The following is a 23301-nucleotide window of genomic DNA, read 5'->3' on the forward strand; positions in this document are numbered from 1 at the left end:
GGGGAGGAAGAACTGTCACTTCCTCCCTGCACATAATCGACGTTCTGCCTCAGTCAAAGATTATGACTGAGCAGAACGGGGACTACAGAGGACACAGGAGGGGGAAGGGTGGTGCTGTGTGCTAGTCACAGCACCAGTAATTAAACAATATTAAAGTAGGAGGTGGAGAGGGAACCAGGTCAGGGGTACTTTAAGTCATCACCTCTGTAGTTATTCTTACATGCAGTAAATAGGGAGGGTAGGAGCAAACACAGGCAGGATGTAGCTCCGCCCCTCCTGCTGTCTCCTCTGCCAGCATGATTACAGCCAGCCCAGAGCTTGTGCATGCCAGGGGAGGATAGGGAGAGAGAGAGGCTGTGGTGTGTGTGTGTGTCTGTATAAAAAGCTTGATGTCTCTTTCTTCCTCCTTTCCTGTGTGCCTGCTCTGTATATCTCTCTATACAAAGTCCCCTTCTGTATAAAATACCAAAAATGAAGCAGACAGCTTATAATCCTGCAGCTTATATTGCTGTCTCTAGTAACAATCCACTTAACAACAGATCAGGCCGGGTGATAATTCCTCACACACTTAACAGTTGTTATCACTTGCTCTACCCTCTGTGAATTAACATCCTGTCTTTAACCACTTGAGGACTGTGGGCTTTACCCCCCTTAAAGGGGAACTGAAGTAAGAGGTATACGGAGGCTGCCATATTTATCTCCTTTTAATCAATACCAGTTGCCTGGCAGCCCTGCTGGTCTATTTCTCTGCAGTAGTATCTGAATAACACCAGAAACAAGCATGCAGCTAGTCTTGTCAGATCTGACTTTAAAGTCTGAAACACCTGATCTGCTGCATGCTTGTTCAGGGGCTATCGCTAATAGTATTAGAGGCAGAGGATCAGCAGGGCTGCCAGGCAACTGGTATTGCTTAAAAGGAAATAAACATGGCAGCCTCCATATACCTCTCTCTTCAGTTCCCCTTTAAGGACCAGGCACTTTTTTTCCATTCAGACCACTGCAGCTTTCACGGTTTATTGCTCGCTCATACAACCTACCACCTAAATGAATTTTGGCTCCTTTTCTTGTCACTAATAAAGCTTTCTTTTGGTGCTATTTGATTGCTGCTGCAATTTTTACTTTTTATTATATTCATCAAAAAAGACATGAATTTTGTCAAAAAAATGATTTTTTTAACTTTCTGTGCTGACATTTTTCAAATAAAGTAAAATTTCTGTATACATGCAGCACGAAAAATGTGGACAAACGTGTTTTTGATTTAAAAAAAACCCATTCAGCCTATATTTATTGGTTTGGGTAAAAGTTATAGCGTTTACAAACTATGGCGCAAAAAGTGAATTTTCCCATTTTCCAGCATCTCTGACTTTTCTGACCCCCTGACATGTTTCATGAGGGGCTAGAATTCCAGGATAGCATAAATACCCCCCAAATGACCCCATTTTGGAAAGAAGACATCCCAAAGTATTCACTGAGAGGCATAGTGAGTTCATAGAAGATATTATTTTTTGTCACAAGTAAGCGGAAAATGACACTTTGTGACAACAAAAAAAAAAGTTTCCATTTCTTCTAACTTGCGACAAAAAAAATGAAATCTGCCACTGACTCACCATGCCCCTCTCTGAATACCTTGAAGTGTCTACTTTCCAAAATGGGGTCATTTGTGGTGTGTGTTTACTATCCTGATATTTTGGGGGGTGCTAAATTGTAAGCACCCCTGTAAAGCCTAAAGGTGCTCATTGGACTTTGGGCCCCTTAGCGCAGTTAGGCTGCAAAAAAGTGCCACACATGTGGTATTGCCGTATTCAGGAGAAGTAGTATAATGTGTTTTGGGGTGTATTTTTACACATACCCATGCTGGGTGGGAGAAATATCTCTGTAAATGACAATTGTTTGATTTTTTTTTACACACAATTGTCCATTTACAGAGATATTTCTCCCACTCAGCATGGGTATGTGTAAAAATACACCCCAAAACACATTATACTACTTCTCCTGAGTACGGCGATACCACATGTGTGGCACTTTTTTGCACCCTAACTGCGCTAAGGGGCCCAAAGTCCAATGAGTACCTTTAGGATTTCACAGGTCATTTTTGTTTCAAGACTACTCCTCGCGGTTTAGGGCCCCTAAAATGCCTGGGCAGTATAGGAACCCCACTAATTACCCCATTTTAGAAAGAAGACACCCCAAGGTATTCCGTTAGGAGTATGGTGAGTTCATAGAAGATTTTATTTTTTTGTCACAAGTTAGTGGAAATTGATTTTAATTGTTTTTTTTCACAAAGTGTCATTTTCCGCTAACTTGTGACAAAAAATAAAATCTTCTATGAACTCACCATACTCCTAACGGAATACCTTTGGGTGTGTTCTTTCTATAATGGGGTCATTTGTGGGGTTCCTATACTGCCCTGGCATTTTAGGGGCCCTAAACTGTGAGGAGTAGTCTTGAAACCAAATGTCGCAAAATGACCTGTGAAATCCTAAAGGTACTCATTGGACTTTGGGCCCCTTAGCGTACTTAGGGTGTAAAAAAGTGCCACACATGTGGTACCGCCATACTCAGGAGAAGTAGTATAATGTGTTTTGGGGTGTATTTTTACACATACCCATGCTGGGTGGGAGAAATATCTCTGTAAATGACAATTGTTTGATTTTTTTTACACACAATTGTCCATTTGCAGAGAGATTTCTCCCACCCAGCATGGGTATGTGTACAAATACACCCCAAAACACATTATACTACTTTTCCTGAGTACGGCGGTACCACATGTGTGACACTTTTTTGCAGCCTAGGTGCGCTAAGGGGCCCAACGTCCTATTCACAGGTCATTTTGAGGCATTTGTTTTCTACACTACTCCTCACGGTTTAGGGCCCCTAAAATGCCAGGGCAGTATAGGAACCCCACAAGTGACCCCATTTTAGAAAGAATACACCCCAAGGTATTCCGTTAGGTGTATGGCGAGTTCATAGAGGATTTTATTTTTTGTCACAAGTTAGTGAAAAATGACACTTTGTGAAAAAAAACAATAAAAATCAATTTCCGCTAACTTTTGACAAAAAATAAAATCTTCTATGAACTCGTCATACACCTAACAGAATACATTGGGGTGTCTTTTTTCTAAAATGGGGTTCCTATACCGCCCTGGCATTTTACGGGCCCAAAACCGTGAGTAGTCTGGAAACCAAATGTCTCAAAATGACTGTTCAGGGGTATAAGCATCTGCAAATTTTGATGACAGGTGGTCTATGAGGGGGCGAATTTTGTGGATCCAGGCATAAGCAGGGTGGCCTTTTAGATGACAGGTTGTATTGGGCCTGATCTGATGAATAGGAGTGCTAGGGGGTGACAGGAGGTGATTGATGGGTGTCTCAAGGTGTGATTAGAGGGGGGAATAGATGCAAGCAATGCACCGGCGAGATGATCAGGGCTGGGGTCTGAGGGCGTTCTGAGGGTGTGGGCGGGTGATTGAGTGCCCTAGGGGCAGATAGGGGTCTAATCTGATAGGGAGCAATGACAGGGGGTGATTGATGGGTAATTAGTGGGTGTTTAGGGTAGAGAACAGATGTAAACACTGCACTTGGGAGGTGATCTGATGTCGGATCTGCGGGCGATCTATTGGTATGGGTGGGTGATCAGATTGCCTGCAAGGGGCAGGTTAGGGGCTGATTGATGGGTGGCAGTGACAGGGGGTGATTGATGGGTGGCAGTGACAGGGGGTGATTGATGGGTGATTGACAGGTGATCAGTGGGTTATTACAGGGAAGAACAGATGTAAATATTGCACTGGCGAATTGATAAGGGGGGGGGTCTGAGGACAATCTGAGCGTGTAGGCAGGTGATTGGGTGCCCGCAACGGGCAGATTAGGGTCTGATCTGATGGGTAACAGTGACAGGTGGTGATAGGGGGTGATTGATGGGTAATTAGTGGGTGTTTAGGGTAGAGAACAGATGTAAACACTGCACTTGGGAGGTGATCTGACGTCGGATCTGCGGGCGATCTATTGGTGTGGGTGGGTGATCAGATTGCCCGCAAGAGGCAGGTTAGGGGCTGATTGATGGGTGGCAGTGACAGGCGGTGATTGATGGGTGGCAGTGACAGGGGGTGATTGATGTGTGATTGACAGGTGATTGACAGGTGATCAGTGGGTTATTACAGGGAAGAACAGATGTAAATATTGCACTGGCGAATTGATAAGGGGGGGGGGTCTGAGGGCAATCTGAGCGTGTAGGCGGGTGATTGGGTGCCCGCAAGGGGCAGATTAGGGTCTGATCTGATGGGTAACAGTGACAGGTGGTGATAGGGGGTGATTGATGGGTAATGAGTGGGTGTTTAGGGTAGAGAACAGATGTAAATACTGCACTTGGGAGGTGATCTGACGTCGGATCTGCGGGCGATCTATTGGTGTGGGTGGGTGATCAGATTGCCCGCAAGGGGCAGGTTAGGGGCTGATTGATGGGTGGCAGTGACAGGGGGTGATTGATGGGTGATTGATGGGTGATTGACAGGTGATTGACAAGTGATTGACAGGTGATCAGGGGGATAGATGCATACAGTACACAGGGGGGGAGGTGTCTGGGGGGGGGGTCTGGAGAGAATCTGAGGAGTGGGGGGGTGACCAGGAGGGGGCAGGGGGGGATAAAAAAAATAGCGTTGACAGATAGTGACAGGAAGTGATTGATGGGTGATTAGGGGGGTGATTGGGTGCAAACAGGGGTCTGGGGGGTGGGCAGGGGGGGGGGGGGGTCTGAGGGGTGCTGTGGGCGATCTGGAGCAGGGGGGGGAAATCAGTGTGCTTGGGTGCGACATAGGGTGGCTGCAGCCTGCCCTGGTGGTCCCTCGGACATTGGGACCACCAGGGCAGGAGGCAGCCTGTATAATACACTTTGTAAACATTACAAAGTGTATTATACACTTTGTATGCGGCGATCCGGGTGCTAGTAACCCGCCGGCGCTTCCGAACGGCCGGCGGGTTACAGCGCGAGGTGGGCGGAGCCAGTCCCCGGCGGCCGATCGCATCACGAATGACGCGATTGCGCCACCCATGCACATAAAAGGACCTCCGCCATTTGTCAATACGGCGGTCCTGGCGGGGTCCACTTCCCGGCCCGCCAATTGTCTATACGGCGGTCGGGAAGTGGTTAAAGAGGAACTGTCACGAAAATCATAAAATGTAAAACACATACAAATAAGAAGTACATTTCTTCCAGAGTAAAATGAGCCATGTTATTTTTTTCCTATGTTGCTGTCACTTACAGTAGGTAGTAGAAATCTGACATTACCGACAGGTTTTGGCGGGTTAGTCCATCTCTTCATGTGGGATTCTCAACATGGCCTTTATACATTATAAAGACATTCCCTAAAAAAGATTTATACAATGATGCTGGCCAACCTCCCTGCTCACCATACACTTCTTTGGCAGTTGGACGGAGCAACTGCCATTCACTAAGTGCTTTTAAAAATAAAGAAAAACCTGAGAACATTCCATGAGAAGATGGTCCAAAATCTGTCGGTAATGTCAGATTTCTCCTACTTACTGTAAGTGACAGTAACATAGGAGATAGAAAAAGTAATTTATGGCTCATTTTACTCTGGAAGAAACACACTTCTTATTTGTATATGTTTACATGTATTTTAAATTTTAAGATTTTCGCGACACAGGTCCTTTATGTTTAGGAATTAAAGTTGTTAATTTAAGGATTCAGTTGTAAACTATCATTCCTTAACTTAAGGTCAGAATCTTTATTTTAAGGTTTGCCTGAGGTACGTTGCTTAGTGAATACTAAATGATTTATCACCATGGTGATAACAGTAAAAACAACTCACATATTATCGTTATTAAAGACAGGAGATAAGCTAAGTGAATTGTGGCCATTATGATGTGGTGATGGGGTCATTTAATTCCTTAACTGTGTTGTCCTTCTGCCCCACCTAATATTTGCTCTTGCTTTGTGGTGAATGTTGAAAATTGAAATAGGAGAAGACAGGACAGTAAAGTCAGTGGTGGCTGGATAGTGTACTGGTTAAGGGCTCTGCCTTTGACATGGGAGACCAGGGTTTGAATCCTGGCTACGTCAAGTACCTATTCAGTAAGGAGTTCAAGGCAAGACTCCCTAACACTGCCAGGTGGCCTCCTGAGTGCGTCCCAGTGGCTGCAGCTCTTGAACGCTTTGAGTCCGACAGGAGAAAAGCGCTATACAAATGTTCGGATTATTATTATTATTAAAGTGGGTGAGTGAACGGTTAAAAAGGACAGATGAGCAGCAGTAGAACAGTGCAGGTAGTGAAGGAAAACAAGTAGCTAGTGAAAAAGAAAAGCAAGGCTATGGGAGAGGAGGACTGCCCTGGAGGGGTTGTGTTTGAGGCAGTCTATGGAAAAAAAGCAGAAGTATTTCTGTACTAACAGGTAAATGAAACAAACCACAACCTATACCCGTTATACAATCTAACAGTGTTTTGGGTTGTTGTTTTTATGTTTTGTTTTGTTTTCAAACGTTTTTCATACAACTGTGTCCACAAGGGCACATCAGTATTATTAGAATACAAGACAAGAATTATGTGAGTGGCACCAGAGCCGGCGCTACCATAGAGGCAAAGGGGGCATTTGCCCCAGGGCCTCTGACCTCTGCTGGGCCCCCCAGGTGGTCTTTCTACATGTTCCCATATGCCTGTATGTTCAGTTCAGCTGCAGTTGGAGGCAGGCCCACACTGGCCAAGGGGGAAATCTCCCCCCAGGCCACCTGTCATTTAGTGATTTAGGGATGGTCTGGTGTCTGGTCTATTTCAGGTTTGTTGTTGTAAGGCAATGTGAAACACTAGGCTAGCTGATAAAGGTGCAATTAGAGGGCAGGCAAGCTGGTAAATATAAACAGCATGATGCAGAGCTTGCCTGGAGGGTCTGTAGGCAAAAATCTGTCTGGTCTCTCCCCATTGTTATAATGACTGCATGTAGATAAGGTGTTAAACAAGTTGAAAAGTTTTTGACAGGCCCTAGACTCCAGGAGGGCTGCTTTCTGACTTGTGTGAGAGACTGGCAGGGACAGGAGTCCTATTACAGGCAAGTAGCCTCTGTGTGATGCGAGACTGCAATACAGATGAGTGCTCTGCTCCATCTCAGGATATTCTCAATTTCTCTCCACTCCTCCTCTCTCTGGGCTAGTGCACGCTGCTGTGAGAACACCCTCATAGGGTAACATTAGCCAAGCGCTTTTCAAATCACTGTCGATTTGAAAAACGCTCAGAAGCCCTCTTGGTTGGCACCAGCTCTCCCTCATTCACCTTTGTTTCCCTCTTCCCCTAGTGCTGGCTGGCTGGCTGTGTCTTCTTCTTATACAGGAAAGCTAAACAAAAGTGCAATCCTGGTGGTTTTTTTAAATGTCTGAATAGTTGACTGAATAGCTTGTTGGAACATGGCATACGTAGCTTTGTGGGACATTCTTGGGCAACACTCTTAATTTCTTTACTGAATGATTCTGCTGGTATGTCTCTGTTCTGGTCCAAGGGGGGTGTCCACCAACAAATCCCTGCAGAGGGGCCTGATGTAGTTACACCCCTACCCAGCTGCCTTGTAATAACTCACCTGTCCCTGCAGCAGCTCCCTCTTCAGCCACGCTGCCTGCCTCTATGACCCTGTGCATGTTATTTACACGTAACATGTGCCGGATGGAGGAGACACAGGCAGCAGGGCTGAAGACAAAGCACAGGATGGAGCAGCTGATACAGGTGAGTTATTACAAGGCAGCTGAGCTACACAATGTGCGGAGGTCATGGGAGAAGTCTATGCGAGACCATGAGGGGCAGCAGTCGGTTCGGGGAGGGGGATAAGGGGGGCCCCAAGTTATTTTTGCACCAGGGCCCCGTGTAGGTTAAAACGGCCCTGAGTGGCACAGCACGCTTAACACCCCAAACCACCGCTAACATTTTCACCTCCCATCCCTCCCCCCTTGTATCTAACAGTTTTTATTAGGGATGGGACGAATCCACAATTTCTTCGAATCCGAATCCGGATCCGAATCTAAAAAGGTTCTCGAATATCTCGAACCTTTCGAATCCCGAATCTAACGAATCCTGCACATACGAATTGTGCGATCCGTGGTATAGTTGCCCGCAGTATAGGTAGCCAGGCATAGGCAGCGAGGTAAAGGTGCCTTCAGTATAGCTAGCTAGGTATGGGTGCCTTCAATATTGGTAGCTTTCAGTATAGGTAGCAAGGTATATGGGCCTTCAGTATAGGTAGCAGGGTATATGGGCCTTCAGTATAGGTAGCAGGGTATATGGGCCTTCAGTATAGGTAGCAGGGTATATGGGCCTTCAGTATAGGTAACAGGGTATATAGAGGCCTTAAGTATAGGTAGGTATGTAGGTAGGTATAGGGGCCTTTAGGTAGGTAAAGGGACCTTCAGTATAGGTAGCAGGGTATAGGGCCTTAAGTATAGGTAGGTATGTAGGTAGGTATAGGGGCCTTTAGGTAGGTAGGTAGGTAGGTAGGTACATATAGGGGGCCTTTAGGTAGGTATAGTGGCCTGAAGGTAGGTAGGTAGGTATAGTGGCCGGTAGGTAGGTATAGTGTCCTGTAGGTAGGTAGGTAGGTAGTTAAAGGGACCTTCAGTATAGGTAGCAGGGTATAGGGCCTTAAGTATAGGTAGGTATGTAGGTAGGTAGGTATAGGGGCCTTTAGGTAGGTAGGTATAGGGGCCTTTAGGTAGGTAGGTAGGTAGGTACGTATAGGGGGCCTTTAGGTAGGTATAGTGGCCTGAAGGTAGGTAGGTAGGTATAGTGGCCGGTAGGTAGGTAGGTATAGTGTCCTGTAGGTAGGTAGGTAGTTAAAGGGACCTTCAGTATAGGTAGCAGGGTATAGGGCCTTAAGTATAGGTAGGTATGTAGGTAGGTAGGTATAGGGGCCTTTAGGTAGGTAGGTATAGGGGCCTTTAGGTAGGTAGGCATGTATAGGGGGCCTTTAGGTAGGTAGGTAGGTATAGATGCCTGTAGGTAGGTATAGGGGCCTTTAGGTAGGTAGGTAGGTAGGTAGGTACATATAGGGGGCCTTTAGGTAGGTATAGGGGCCTGTAGGTAGGTAGGTATAGTGGCCGGTAGGTAGGTAGGTACATATAGGGGGCCTTTAGGTAGGTATAGGGGCCTGTAGGTAGGTAGGTATAGTGGCCGGTAGGTAGGTATAGGGGGCCTTTAGGTAGGTATAGGGGCCTGTAGGTAGGTAGGTATAGTGGCCGGTAGGTAGGTACGTATAGGGGGCCTTTAGGTAGGTATAGGGGCCTGTAGGTAGGTAGGTATAGTGGCCGGTAGGTAGGTACGTATAGGGGGCCTTTAGGTAGGTATAGGGGCCTGTAAGTAGGTAGGTATAGTGGTAGGTAGGTAGGTGTCGCTCCCCCCCGTGCCTCCTCCGCTCACCCCCACGGCCTCCTCCGTCCCCCGTGCCTCCCCCTTGCATAGAAGTGAGCATTGGCTCACCTAACACCTGGCCGGGATTCCCTACCTGCCGCCAGCGCAGAGCCGCAGACCTCTTGCTTCCTCCTCTGTTCCCTCTAGTGATCGGCATTTGCATACGCGTCATCACTGAAGCGCCGGGCGGTTACTAGAGGGAACAGAGGAGGAAGCAAGAGGTCTGCGGGTCTGCGGCTCTGCGCTGGCGGCAGGTAGGGAATCCCGGCCAGGTGTTAGGTGAGCCAATGCTCACATCTATGCAAGGGGCAAGCGGAGGAGGCGCGGAGGGGTCGGAAGAGGACGAGCGGGGGATCGGCGGTTGCGCGCGGGGATTCGGCGGATTCGTTAAGGGGGAAATGGCGTCGGGATTCGAATCCACGAATCTCGAATATTTCCCAATATTCGAGGGATTCGTGGATTCGCCGGATTCATCGTCCCATCTCTAGTTTTTATTGTGTCTATAATGATGCCCATCAACAATACAAGCTTTTTTTTAGTGAAATCTTACTAATTCTTTGTAATAGAACGGTAAGCTGTGTGAAAATTCTTTGAATAGATACTTTAGGTTGTCCCTCACTTCACATAGATGTGGTAAGATTTTACAATCAAGATTGTATTATTAGTGGGCAACTTCTAAGTGTACATGAGATGTAAAGACCACAAGCATTTATATGTACTGTACCTAGCGCTTCCTCCAGCCTCCTGCAGTCCCTGGGCTTCTTCAGTGTTCATTTAGCCCCTCCATTCTGCCACTAGCATGGGTACTACTGGGCTTGCCCAGGTCTGGCCGCGCGCCTCCTCAGTCATTCTCATGCTCCATTGCCAACAGCGTTCTGCTCCTACGCAGTTACAAGCCTTAACTATGGCTTGATGGACGTATGTCTTTTTTCAACCAAAATAACTATGGAACTATGTAACTAACTGTGCAGTTGCAAAAAGCTCCAAGCCATGAAAGTGCAACCAAGAGGTGCGTGGCCAGAGGCTCACATGCACAGTAGTCATAGGACTGCCAGGGCTGACTGCGGTAGTAGAGAGCGGCCCGGGAGGGTGGAGTTGGAGCTCACGGACATCAGGGAGCTGGGGGAAGACCCAGGTAAGTATAAATCCTTGTGATCTTTACATCTCAGGTTTACTTTAAGCTGGCCAAGCACAATTCAATTTTACCACTCTTATCTTGTCCATTCTTAACATCTATGCATTATGAGAGCTTACCTAAATCACTTAGGAAGTTTTGAATCAGGATGATTCCATTTACTGGCTAACATAAAAGAAAGAGAGTAAGCTTTCGGCTAATACGCTTTCTTCAGACTCTATTCCTGTGTGTTCATAAAGGCCTGAGACCCACTACCAGTGCTTTTCTAAGTGCTTGAAAAGCTCCTGCTAATGTAATGCTATGGGGGATTTTTAAAACTCACATCCCTCAAGTGAGATCACACACGATCTGCTCCTGAGAACTGAGCAACGCCGAAAGCGGTAGAGCTGTGGAGACTAGGCAACACTCTATAACTGATCTGATCGATATAAGCACTGGGTGTGCATTATATGCTGTTTTATAGTGATGGGACCATTGTAATAAGCGCCGTTAATGTGAGTAGCTTTTGTGGTTTTTATTTGGATTTGTAATAAATTTGAATGCATTTTAGTACGCACTAACAGTGAATTGATGTGCTCATGTGGTGACGGTCCCCTGTCTGTCTATTGGAGCACGGGGTGACTGCAGCTATCACCATTTGATGTTTGGATATTCAGCGCTGAGGATAATATTGCAAATACCTGTTGACCAGAGTGGATTTTGGTGACATTAGCAGCTATTGGCAGACCGACAGCCAGTGGGTATTAAGGAGGACAGCGCGGTATGGTTTGAAAAGACGAGATCACACACATAGAATTACATTAGCAAGTGCTTTTCAAATCACAAACGCTTACAAAAGCGCTGCTAGTGGGTCCCAGGCCTCAAAGTATTTCTCAATCTTTTCACCCCTAGGCCTCGTTCACACAGCCAAACGCAGATGCCTGTGTGATCGGAACGCAACACGCACAATTGCACGGCCATCTGCACTGCCGTGCGATGTGCTGCTTATCCCATTCACTACAGTGAATGGGTCAGCATTGCGCTTTGTCAAAAAATGTGTGGAGCAGTGCGATAGTGCATTGCACTGATGTGCAGCGCATGTAATCTGAACATCAGACAGTGCAGTCTATGCGCTTCTGATGTTCTTACGGATATAAGGCCTCGTTCACACGATACGTGTTGCCATGTGCATTTTGTCTATGAATATGGAGTGCCCATTTGTGTTGATGAAATACACATGGCGATGCATATTGTGTGAACGAGGCCTTATACACCATCAAAGTAATAAGACTGGGCACAATTGTACAATAAAGATTGTATGGTGCAGGGCTAGCTTTATGCTGACCATATACTGTATGTTTTCAGAGTGATCCAATAAATGATTTTGCAGTTGTTGAAATTTGATTGTTTGCTAATATGTAATATGATCTTTTCTTAGATTCCACCTTATAAAAATGCCCAAGTTGATGGATCTTCAGAATAATACATTTTACAGAGAAATCTATAGTTTGTTATCTGCAGGGGAAAAATAACATTAGAGTTCCTGCCAAAATAATCATTTAAGACTAAAAACACAATAAATTGGCTTACTGAATCATATCAAATGTGGCTAGCATTTCAGACACAGGCAATAAGATCCCTGCACTTAAATTCCCAGGTATGCTCACTCAAGCAATAACAATATGGTTTCACTGTATTTTTTTTTTTATTATTGAGAGGTAACATAAGAAATAAACAATATGCTTTATTTAGGTTTTAAGGTGTAAGCATCTAAAGCTGCTAATGTGCGCTTCCAATGTTGTCTTAGGAAAGCAGCCTGGAAATCCTGAAACCTCAGGGCATATACTATACAGGGAAAATGTGTGCTAACTGCTACCCAAAAAACAGCTACAACAGCCGGGCAGATGTAAAATATCCAAAGTTAAGTATTTTTATTCAAACTGTAACACCAACTTGTTCTGGGAAGTCTAATACTAAGAAATATGAGAACACTTCCTATATCATGTGTTGTCCTGCGACTTTCTCACACGCAGGCTATGACCTTTATTGAGTAAACCAACATTTTCTTTTTTCAATTTCACTGGTGCTTGCAATGAGACACGGTGATCTTGATTGTTGTTTTGACACTGCAAGCTACCTATAGTGTGTGAGTGTGTGTGTGTGTGTGTGTGTGTGTGTGTGTGCGTGCGTGCGTGCGTGCATGCGTGCATGCGTGCGTGTGTGTGTGCAGGTTTTTTTTTTTTTATAGGGGCCTCTGGCTATTCAATTCTATTTTTAGGTGCCTGGCCATTTAATTTGTCTATCTTGAGGCACCTGGCTACTTCATTAATTTATGTTAAGAAATGTAACTACTTAATTAAGTTTATCTGGAAGCTTGTGATGACATAATATTTTTATCTGGTGGCATCGGACATCTTGATTCTTGGGGGGGGGGGACCTCAGGCTGCCTATATTGTGAGGGCACCTCAGCATATCTAATAATGGGAGCACCTGTTGCTGGGGAGCACACCTGGCTGGGGGATCAGCTCAGGTTATCTATATTAGTGAGAAACTTCTGGCGACCTATACTGGAGGGACACCTCAGGCTACCTATTACTGGGGACCCCTCTGGCTACCTAATACTTGGAGCATCTCTGGCTACCTATACCAGGAGATACCACCGGCTAACTAATACTGGGGGGCATGTCTGCCTACCTAATAATACGACTTAATTGTTGAATATAGGCGCCTCTGACTATTTATTGTTTTATTTTTAGGTGCCTCGCTATTTCATTCATTTATCTTAAGGCACCTGGCTACTTCATGAATTTGTCTACAGATATGTGACTGCTCAATTAAGTTTATCTGGATGCTTGTGAATGCTTAATATTTTTTTTTTGGGGGGCATGAAACTCCTTGAGTCTTTTATCTGAATGCCTATCTGTAGGCATGTGCCTATTTAATGTTTTATAATGTTTTTATCTAGAAACATGTAACTATTTAATTGTTTAATCTTTAGGCACATGGCTACTTAATTCTTGTATCTAGGGGGAGCATGAATACTTCATTTAAGTATCTGGGCAACCCAGTTGCTTTATTCTGGTATCTGTGGCCATACAGCTTTCTAACTGCATTAGTGTAGCTTGCAGATAAAAGCTAGACTGCCACTGAAGCAGTATAATGAATTGTGGTCTCACATTGCCTGTTGCCTCCAAGTTGCCTGAGCACCCTTCAACTCATAAAGAGGGAGGTGAGGGAGAGGCAAATTCACTGCTTTGCGCAGAAAAAGTGGGATCAGCGCATCACCAGGCCGCCTCTGAATGGCCTCAGCTCAGAGATGCGCTGAGCCCCCCCAGGAACTGCAAACGCACCTTGAACCCAAACAGAGGCTCTGCATATACACCAAAGAAAAACTAACAAGTGGGAGCAGCTGACCAGAATTAAATCAAACATAGCAAAGAAATGAACAGCGCTACTTAAAAACAGATGAATGCTTACCTGCAAAAAAGTGCAGACCCCACTCATGGGATACAAATACACAATGAGCACACATACAACCTGTCTACCACTTGGAGGATGTTAGTTTCCACTAACAGCTTGCAATGCAATTTGTTAGGTACTCGTCCCTCCCACTGTCGAAGAAGTCTTTCCTCCATGGGAGGGGACCTAACACTAACTAGAACCTACCTATGCATATGCATAGCCTGGGCGCGCTACCAGTAAAATTAAGAATTGCGCAGAAAAAGTGGGATCAGCGCATCACCAGGCCGCCTCTGAATGGCCTCAGGTCAGAGATGCGCTGAGCCCCCCCAGGAACTGCAAACGCACCTTGAACCCAAACAGAGGCTCTGCATATATTCACTGCTTTGTCTGGGGCACTCTATGGTCTTCTGCCTCTGATTAAAATTACCCTGACTGTGCTATATTGTAATATATTAGCAATGTGTACAATAAACCCCATATGGCAGTAAAAATCAGTTACTTGCTGCCCCAAAAACATCCTAATGATCTCCGCAGCATAGCTCTGCTCTAATAAACTAGACCCGCACGAAAAAAATGTTGGTTACAAAATGGCTGGTATTTGATGGTCTGGTATTGAGCCATATACCAGGTGATTACAGGCTTCTTGTAGGACACCTTCATCTATGACTACATAAAATTCCAAGCGCACTGCTTTTCCCAGACATTGACTGGTTGCTGACTGTGGATGCCAGAAAATGTTAGGATAGCTCACCAAATATTTTAGTGAATGTCACTGTTGCTGGATTTGATTGTTCCCAAATTTAAATACCAATATTTGTGAAGAAGTTCCCTTTTACTGGAATGTGAACCACAACACTAATTTTGGCCACATTGTTCTGCTATCTAAAGGAATTGGGTGTATGTTACATGCTGTTTTTTGTCCTGGCTTTATCTGCCTGTGCAGTTTTCATACTGAAAAGCTGTTAATTATTTCCCTTTGTGTTTCTTTTCTCCATTACTGTACTGTTTGTTTTTGCCCTGGAAACACTCAGAGGTATAAAAAAGAATTAAGTGTACTCTGTCTGTACTGTTGAAAGCTGTAATAAAGACCACATACTATTAAGTTCCATTGGCTTTACGTGAAGAAAGTGTGTTCTCTAAATTGCTATCCTTTTCATACTTGCTCAAGTGTCCAGCCCACCTGTTTATAAACTTCTCATTCACTGTTCAGTAAGAAATAACAGTGCAGCCCTGGATAGTTTGATGGATTGTTTAATATTTAATAAGATTGTAGCTTTCTTGGTTGACCTTTAACAGAAAACTATTTGAAAACTAAATGGAAGCAGAGAGACAACTGTTGTTACTACTTCTAATACTACTACTAGTTTAAAGAGAAACCATAACCAAGAATTGAACTTTATCCCAATCAGTAGCTGATACCCTCTTTCCCATTAGAAATCTATTCCTTTTCTCAAACTGATCATCAGGGGGCTCTGTATGGCTCATTTTGTGGTGAAATCCCTCCCACAAATGATGTCAGCGCCTCACAGCACTGAGGTACTGACATCACACTGTGGGAGCCTTATTGCATTGTGGGAAATAACAGCTGTTTTCAACTGCCAAAAAAAACAAGCAGCATCTCCTTCCAGTGACATCACTTGCCAGTTGCCAGCAGTAAAAATGTCACCATGTGATAAATGTCATAATATAAATCAGGGAGAGGAAAGATTTTACAATGAGCAAACATTGACTAAATCATTTATACATAATTATTGTAAAAATTAAGTACTTTTTTTATTACATTATTTTCACTGGAGTTCATCTTTAACAAGTACAACTAGTAGTAGCAGCAATTGTAGAAGTATTACTATTAGTAGTAGTAGTAGTAGTAGTAGTACTATTACCACTGCCCCTGTGGCTGCTACAACTACTGCTAAAAATATTAGTAATACGACTTTTGGTACTCAGATTTTTTTTTTTTTAATTTCAAGTAAGAGATAATTTAAAGCCTGTGAATGCCTAAACTTATTGACATATTTATGGCTACTCCCACATTTAGCTTTGTAGCTTGTAATATTGGTACGAGGTAATGTGCTAATGTGCCCTCCTGCTTCTCATCGAAATATAGAGCTTCATTTAGCAATATAGTAGTATATGTAAAAAGCCTTCTCAATCATTCCATCTCAAATTCCCTAGCATAAAATTCAAACCTTGCTATATAAATAGTTATAACTTGGAATAAGTACGGTACTTTGACATTTGTGTTAGGTCATTTTGTGCAATAAAGGTTGTCAAAGCAGCGTACATGTAAAAAAGGAGTCATTTGCGTCCCGGGGATAGCCGCTAATAGAATATCTTTAAATGACCAATATTCAACTATTAATCAGTGGCTAATTCCGATAGTAGGACATCAGTAATTTTTACTGATATATTGCTATCGCCTAACCCTATTGTCACACTAACCCTCCCTCTACTGGTGCCTAACACTAACCCAATCCTCTGCCCCGCCGCAATCTCTGCCAATATCAGCACTGCCTTCACCACTAAAAATTTGATATTTTTGCTGCCCACTACCAAATGCCCCCTTGATGTTGCTATAGCTGCAAATAACACTGCAACCTATGCAGTGCTCATTTTACCAAAGCACCACTTGTGACCAAATTACCTGCCTTGGACAAAATAATGCTAATAATCCAGAGTTGATGCAAATTTTATACAAATAAATACAGCTTGAAATCCAAATAATTGGCTACTGCATTTGACTAGTCCATTTCCAAGCTTAATTATACATTTGCATTAAATTAGGATGAAAATTACATCAATTCAGCGTTATTAGCATCTCATTGACCATCCCTACTATATAAAAGTGAGCAGAATATTAGGTATGCATACATCCATTTTCAAAGTGATTATAAGACGTTGACACTGCAGTTCATGTGAAGTTACTCCACAAAAATTCAAAGGGTACCTAAAGTGATAATTGGATAAATAGATACTTACCTCAGTAGAGGGAAGATTTTGGATAATCCAGAGGCTTCCCCGATCCCCATCAAGCTCACTGTTCCAGTGCTAGGACCCTCTGAACGTATTTGACAAGGGCACTGGCGTAACAATAGGGGAAGCAGCCCCTGCCCCCACGGCCTGGGGCCCGCTCATGGCTGTTTTGGGGGGGCAGGAGGGGTCACAGCATGAGGGGAGAGCTTTGCACATCAGTAGGGAGGCGGGACAGTCCCCACTCCCTCACCTCGGGCTCTCCCCTCTGCGCTCCCCTCCTGCATCTATGTAAAACCGACAGACAAGTGTTCTCCCAACTTCAGCTTATTACACTTACTCTGTCCATCTCTGATGGAGCAGAACTGGCTCTGCAGACTCCTGCAGCATCACTACAGTACAGAACACTTGGGGAGAGGTAGAAGGGTTGGGGACTGGGTATTGTACACAAGAGCCTACTGCACACTGAATAGATACTGTCTACAAATCTTTGTCTGCAAAAAAACTTTGTACAATTCCTTATCAGTGGCTGAGCAGATGCATTAATTAGAACTATTGTGCAGAGAGCAGAACATGTTTTTCTCTCCTTGCATTTAGTTGTCAGTCTCTCAGAACAAGGCCCCCTGCTGCTTCTGGGCCCCCCTGCAGCTGCATACCTTGCAGGGTCTTTTATTACGCCCCTGCATGGGCATCTATTCTTTCCATGCATCCAAAAATTATGATATGGTGCCTTTTGAATGTAATGTTAATATGAATCATTTGTTAATATAAATAATTGGAGTGTTTAAACTAAAAAGGACAGCGCACAGGAGTTATTTATTTTTTGAAGCATATGGGAGCTGTTTGTCCTCAATCTTGCTGGAAATCTGAATGTCCGGTCCCTTTCAGCCCCCAAATAAGGTAAACTTTGTTAATAGAATGTATAATGCTGGGAATACACAAGATTTTTCAGCCGATTTACTATCCGATTGATTTTCCAATCGATTTTCTGATCGATTTTCTTATCTTTTCTTATCAATTTCCATTCACTTTTTTGAGAAATTGATCAGAAAAACGATCAAAAATAGGATCGGACATGTCGGAAATTATCTATTGAACCATCTATCTGCCAAAATATCTAATAGTGTATTCCCAGCATAAGGTCTTTTCCATGGGTGGCCACAACCTATCAGAGACCTCATTCCTCATTTACATTCTTAGTCCCTCTGCCCCCCCCCCTCTTCCTTTTGTTCAAAATGCAAATATGTAGTTAGAAGTACTTACACTATCTACTATTCTAATGTTTACAGATGAAATTCTTATTGTATAATCTATAAACAAAATATGTATGAATACATCAGTATTAAAACATCTATATTATAAACAGAAACCATCATGAAATTTCCTCACCTCAGCTCTCTCATTCAATCCTATGGAGCTGCATATTTTGTTGCTATTAGAACTGAATGACTGCTTGATAGTGGCTTTGCAGAGGGCATTCCCAGAAGGAGAGGTTCACTTATGTACATGGTCATGCTCGCACAGGTGCAGTACTGCCGCACTCGTGTGCAAGCTTTACCCTGACAAGCTTTTATTGGATTCCTTTGGAGTTGGACCCATGCTTGGCAATGGTGGACCTTAGAACAGTGTGGAAAGCCTCTACAGGACCCACAGTCTTCCCTCTTCTTAGGTAAGTACTTGGTTCTTGACCAAGGTTCACCTCAGGTACACTTTAAGTAGGCATTCAAAATATATTTACTCAATTTACCCTTCTACTACATAGATTTGGTAAGATTGTGCCATCAAGATTGTATCATTGATAGGCACCTTTAGTAGCCACAGGTAAAGTGGCTAGCGTTGTGGTTTCAGCTCCTGCTAAAGATCAGGCACAAGATCATTCCATTTAACTACTTTACAAGATAAATAGCAAGCTAAATAGCAGTGCTGTGACACTGAAGATGAGCAAGCCTCTTTATATGTCAGTACAAGTTTCATAAGTCTGGGCTTCAGTGAATTGTCCGGTACATTTCCACCGTCATATCATCAATAAGCCACAGACAGGGCCGGTTGTAGACTTTTTGCTGCCTGAGGCAAACTTGTAATGATGTGTTCCCCCCCTTCATTTGGAGTGACCTAATAGCTCTTGCTAGAGGAAGGAGGGCAGCTGTTCGCAAGAGAGGGACCTAATTTATCTCCTCCCTCCCTCTCCTAGGGTCCACCTCCAGTGCTCTCCTCCCCCTCCATGCAGAAGAACAGCAGTGGCAGCGTAAAGGCACTTACGTCCACCCGCTGGGTCTCCCCTGTGATGTGCTGTCCAGCCACTGGGTCTCCCCTGTGATCTGCAGCAGAAACAGAAAGTAGTTGAGCCGCGGCTACAGAGGGCAGATCATAGGGGAGACTTGGGCAGCTGGATGTAAGTGCCTTTGTGCTGCCGCTGTTGTTCTTCTGCATGGAGGGGAAGGAGAGCACCGGAGGCGGACCCTAGGAGAGGCAGGGGGCGGGATGCCGCCCTGAAATGTAATGCCACCTGAGGAAGAGGCATCATCTGGCGTAATGGGTGGCCCAGGCCTGCCCACAGAGGATCTAAGAACCAGGTATGGAATGCATTTATTTGGTTAAATAGATGTAAAGGCCAAAGTTGTTAGAAGTACTGTACAGGGCAAAATACATTCTCTTTGATTTGAACTATCATTCTATTAAAGCAAATGAAGTACTCTTAGAAAGAAACTCTGGTGTTCCTCTTGGGAGATGTAACATCTTCAACCACTAATAAGGAAAGCAATGTTTATCCTCACTTCATCAGTGAACACAAAAGCTTGTGACAACAGTTAATAAAGAAACACTGCAGAGGACATTAAAGTAAAACAAATTTAAAAAAATAAAAATCTTTTCATGCTCTCACTTTGAAATCAGAAGCCTCCCCAGTGATCTGGTGACACTTCAGATAGCAAAGTAACACAACGAGGTGAACAGGTCTATAGAGAAAGCATGAGATATGAAATGAAATAACTATCATTACACCTATGATTTTCTTCACCACCATAGCATTTTCAAAACTCATAAGCAAAATTCACATATTCTCACACATCACAGATCTCTTGAGTATAAGATTGTTATAATACTTGAGCTTACTTGCTTTAAATTCCTAAGTATTCACCTACAGTAAGTAGCTCAGACTAAAGTTGCCCTTACACTGGTCAATGTGACCAATAGATTTCAGTGTGAAAATTATTGAAAATCTGTGCACACTGCCTGCTGGGTCTCCCTCCATCTGCACATTTGCAATGCAAGAAAGCACTTGTGCATGACTGCTACCTTTGGTTATGCACATGTGTTTTGGAACTGGCGCACGCGCAGCTCTGAATTACTTGTCACCACTGGGGGTACCTTCTGGGAGGATATTCACCAAAGAGTTCTAGTCGAAAACAAAGAGGACAGGGAACGAATGGTAGAGATGGCCCGAACGGTTCGCCGGCGAACGGTTCCCAGCGAACTTCCGGGGTTCGCGATCGCAGAGAACCGTGAACTTTTCCAAAAGTTCGGTTCGCCCCCATAGTGCATCATGAGGGTCAACTTTGACCCTCTACATCACAGTCAGCAGGCACATTGTAACCAATAGGGCTACACTCCCTCCTGGAGCCTCACCCTCCCCTTATAAAAGGCAGGCAGCATCAGGCTTTTCACTCACTCGTGTGCCTGCATTAATTAGAGAAGGGAGAGCTGCTGTGCAAAGACCTATAGGGAAAGCTTAGTTAGGCTCTTTTAGGCTTGTTAGCTTGCTCCTTGCTGATTCTTATTGCTAAAAAAGCACCCCTAAACAGCTCTTTTGAGAGCTAATCTTGTTGTTGTGATCTATTTTTTTGTGTGTGTGTGTGTGTGTGTGTGTGTGTGTGTGTGTGTGTGTGTGTGTGTGTGTGTGTGTGTGTGTGTGTGTGTGTGTGGCCCACTTGCATTATATACAGCCCTGTCAGTCAGTCGCAGCTGGCCTTTGTCCCCTTAGTGCTATGATTACTGCTGTGCCAGGTGCACATTATAATACCCATCACTGCATATACCTTACCTACTACCTGTTGTTCACTTCAGTGCACCCAACTACCTACGTGAGCGCACGCAGTGTCACTGTGCCTGTCCGGTACCTGTGTTTGTGTGTGACAGGTGCACATTGTAATACCCATCACTGCATATACCTACTACCTGTTGTTCACTTCAGTGCACCCATCTACCTACGTGAGCACACGCAGTGTCACTGTACCTGTCCGGGACTTGTCTGTGTGTAACAGGTGCACATTGTAATACCCATCACTGCATATACCTACCTGTTGTGTTCAGTGCACCCACATACCTACGTGAGCGCACGCAGTGTCACTGTGCCTGTCCGGTACCTGTGTGTGTGTGACAGGTGCACATTGTAATACCCATCACTGCATATACCTACCTGTTGTTCACAGTGCACCCACCTACATACGTGAGCGCACGCAGTGTCACTGTGCCTGTCCGGTACCTGTGTGTGTGTGACAGGTGCACATTGTAATACCCATCACTGCATATACCTACCTGTTGTTCACAGTGCACCCACCTACATACGTGAGCGCACGCAGTGTCACTGTGCCTGTCCGGTACCTGTCTGTGTGTGACAGGTGCACATTGTAATAGCCATCACTGCATATACCTTCTACCTGTTGTTCACTTCAGTGCACCCACCTACCTACGTCGTGAGCGCATGCAGTGTCACTGTGCCTGTCCGGTACCTTCCTGTGTGTGACAGGTGCACATTGTAATACCCATCACTGCATATACCTACTACCTGTTGTTCACTTCAGTGCACCCACCTACCTATGTGAGCGCACGCAGTGTCACTGTGCCTGTCCGGTACCTGTCTGTGTGTGACAGGTACACATTGTAATACCCATCACTGCATATACCTACCTGTTGTGTTCGGTGCACCCACCTACCTACGTGAGCGCACGCAGTGTCACTGTACCTGCTCGGTACCTGTGTGTGTGTGACAGGTGCACATTTGTAATACCCATCACTGCATATACCTACCTGTTGTGTCAAGTGCACCCACCTACCTACGTGAGTGCATGCAGTGTGATATACCACTCTGTGCATACCTGCTGCACCTGTGTGACTGCACATTGTATTAGTCAAGTCAGAACATACCTTTCACTTCATCCCCCCCAATATGGACAAAACAGACAAAACAGGTAGAGGCAGAGGTAGTGGCAGACCCAGAGGAAGGCCACCCGGCAGGTCTGTGCGAGGTCGTGCTGATGTGATTTCGTGCGGCCCTGGACCAAAATACAGTGCTCAGAAGAAGGCACGTCCCATCAACTCCCAATATTGTCAGGACGTGGTTGACTATTTAACACAGAACACCTCATCTGTTCCACATCCACTACATTTGACAGTTCGCAGGAGTTATTTGGTGGGGAAATCACTGATGCACAGCCATTATTGCTACAACCAGATGAAGGCGCTAAGCAAGTTACACCACCTCATATGTCTGAGTTAGGCGACACTATGGACGTAACGTGTGAGGAGGAGGATGATGAAGTACCTGCTGTTGGTGCAGTTTTGGAGGTGTCTGAGGCAAGCGAAGCTTTGGAGGATGATTATGATGATGACGATGATACGGATGCCACGTATGTTCCCAATAGAGGAGATGAACAGGGGGACAGACTCCCCCTCTGAACTGTCCCGGACAGTTCAGAGGGGGAGTCAGAGAGGAGTAGGAGGAGACGAATTCCTGAAAGAAGCAGGGGGAGCTCGTCGTCAGAAACAGCTGGTGGCAGTGTCCGGCACCATGTATCGCCACCTATGGACAGCCAGCCAACATGCCCTTCAACGTCAGCTGCTGATGCTACCATAGTGCCATCACCCCAGGGGGGCTCAGCGGTTTGGAATTTTTTCAATGTTTCTGCCGTAGATCAGAGCAATGCCATCTGTTCTCTCTGCCTCCAAAAATTGAGCCGCGGAAAGGCCAACACCCACGTAGGGACAACTGCCTTACGAAGGCACCTGGCGAAAAGGCACAAATGCAATGGGAAGAGCACCAGAGGAAAAGCATCACACAAAAGAAAAGCCACCCTCCTTCTCCTCTTCCTCCTTCAGGTGCAGCATCTTCAGCCGCTTTCTCCCTTGAAACTTTACAGCCACCCTCCTCCACACCGCCTCTGACCTTGAGCGGTTCCTGCTCCTCTGCCCACAGCAGGCAGGTGTCTGTGAAGGAAAAAATCTTTGAGCGGAAGAAGCCAATTTCTGCCAGTCACTCCCTTGCCCGGCGTCTGACAGCTGGCTTGGTGGAACTGTTAGATCGCCAGCTGTTACCATACCAGTTGATGGACTCTAAGGCCTTCCATACATTTGTGGCCATTGGGA

General features: G+C 45.0%; 1 protein-coding gene across 1 annotated transcript in view; it reads right to left on the bottom strand.

Annotated features, from left to right (window-relative positions):
* ITGBL1 (integrin subunit beta like 1) overlaps positions 1–23301 on the bottom strand; it is a 293679-nt gene that overhangs the window by 257475 nt on the left and 12903 nt on the right. The window lies entirely within an intron of this gene.

Source organism: Hyperolius riggenbachi, chromosome 2 (assembly GCF_040937935.1).
Source record: "Hyperolius riggenbachi isolate aHypRig1 chromosome 2, aHypRig1.pri, whole genome shotgun sequence".
NCBI lineage: Eukaryota > Metazoa > Chordata > Amphibia > Anura > Hyperoliidae > Hyperolius > Hyperolius riggenbachi.